This window comes from Uloborus diversus, chromosome 7, assembly GCF_026930045.1.
Source record: "Uloborus diversus isolate 005 chromosome 7, Udiv.v.3.1, whole genome shotgun sequence".
In the NCBI taxonomy this organism is placed as follows: domain Eukaryota; kingdom Metazoa; phylum Arthropoda; class Arachnida; order Araneae; family Uloboridae; genus Uloborus; species Uloborus diversus.
In genome coordinates, this window is record NC_072737.1 from 170,638,185 (window position 1) to 170,640,288 (window position 2,104).

Sequence of the window (2,104 nt, forward strand, 5' to 3'; positions counted from 1 at the left end):
AACAAATACGAGCTAGTGATAAGAAAGCGGTTTTAACAAGTAACTCAAAGGGAAAATTTTATGTTGAAAAGGCATATATAAACGTAACAAAACATTAGATATGTCACTGTGGAATTATAACTGTCATGCGAATGAAATGTTGAAATATCGCACCGCGTGGAAGTTTTATTGAGCCTATCAAAATTTGTTTTGATATGCGTGATAAGAGAAAAGTATTTTAGAAAAGCACAAGTCTTTCGACATTTTCCAAGGAGGGGTCAAAAGGTCGCAGGGCCGTAAGCAGACTTTTGTTTTATGACGGGTTTTACCAATACATTTTTAATGAAATCTATATGGTTAGTGAAATTCACACACAGTTTCATATGTATATTCTGGTGATTTTGGTATAGTAGGTTATTTAAGGAGACTACTTTAAGGGCGTTAACTTGAGCAAATGTAAAAGGTGACGTGTCTATTAAATGAGAAGAAAAAAAAATCTTGTGTGCACATAACTTCACCCCTATTAAATATTTGATGTTTTTTTAATAGCTCAAAAAATAATTAAAAAAATAATAATAATCGCGTGTACTCATATATGAGCGTTCCTTCTTAAATTCGTATTTTTTGATACTTACAAAATCCGTTAAATACAGAGTTTGGCACTTTTGAATGTAAAGAATTTTCAGATTTTTGTTAGCCTTGGGTATTCAAAATCTGAATGAAAACACTGTATTGTTTTGTAAGAAATGCTTTTACAATGACTACAATAAAAATGAATACTGAAGATTTCACACTTAGTTTGCACAATCTGTCAGTAATAACGATTTAATTTTTTAAACGAAATTGAAAACAATAAAATTCTAAATAAAAAATAACAGCAAAAAAAGGTATGACAAAAAGCATATTTTTAAAATTTTCAGAGGGAGTTCGAACCTCGAAAATCCACCCCTTAAATACGGCCATGAAAGCGCGTAATTTTCTCAACAAAAATTATACAGAAAAACAACCAAAAACACGCCCGCTTATATGTAAATACATTAATTTCTCGACGCCAAGGGGGGGGGATAATTTTCCTCTCCTGGTCTTCCTTAATGACGGGCCTGGGAAGGTACCTGGAACATATTTTTCCCTTGGCAATTTTCTTGCCTCCTTTTACAAAGAAACGGAAGTACAGTAAAATGTCAAATGTCCGAATCAATTGGGACCGGACCCAATTTGGATAATCAAAGATTCGGATAACTGGACTTTTATGAAAAAGAGATCTATTTTAATATCAATTCAATTATGTGTGATGAAAATGAGGGAAATAAACTATTTTTAAAGAAAAAGAGCTTTTAATTACTAGAATGGTAACGCTTTTTTCATGCTAAGAACAAGTGCTGTGCACAAGGACATATCTGGGGGGGAAGGGGGGCATGGGGGGCATGACCCCTCCCAAAACCTTGTGATTGTAGGATTTTTGGACTTTTTAAGAAGAAAAAAAGTAAGAAAATTGTTTCAGAAGACAACAAAATTTAACACATGTTTTCCTTTAAAAGAAATTTAGGTCTTAGTTGGGAGAGAAATAACATTCCTCTCGTCGAAACAAAACAATTATTTTCAAAATTTTACGCCATCGTTTAAATCATGTCTTGATTCCATGCCACGAAAGGTAACCAAAAAATTGCATTTTAGGACTTTAATTTTGAAAAATTTTCAACTGAAATTAGATTACCCAGCCCATGGCCCTTAACTTACCTGAAAGAGGTTTAAATGGCCTTTTTCGGGACTTCAATTGCAAACGATTTTGGATAGAACCCCCCCCCCCTTCCAACCGGTTAATATCGTGATGATAGTTTCGTTATGAGGTTTTTCGAGGGAGAGCTCGCGAATTTTCCATCTCTTTCTGCAAAACGTTCAAAAACAGCTTCAAATCGGAATTTTTAGAACCTCAAGGGCAAAATATTTTAGGTTCGACAGCAGAAGAGCTAGAAGAGTACACACCAACCCTTCTCTTAATTTCACAACATGTAGCGGTAGAACTTTTCGGTTTCTAAGCTTCATTTTTCAAAAAGTACTTCGGGGTCAGCACCCGAACCCTGACCTTTCTCGTTACGTCATCAAAAAAAGCATAAAATGCATTTTG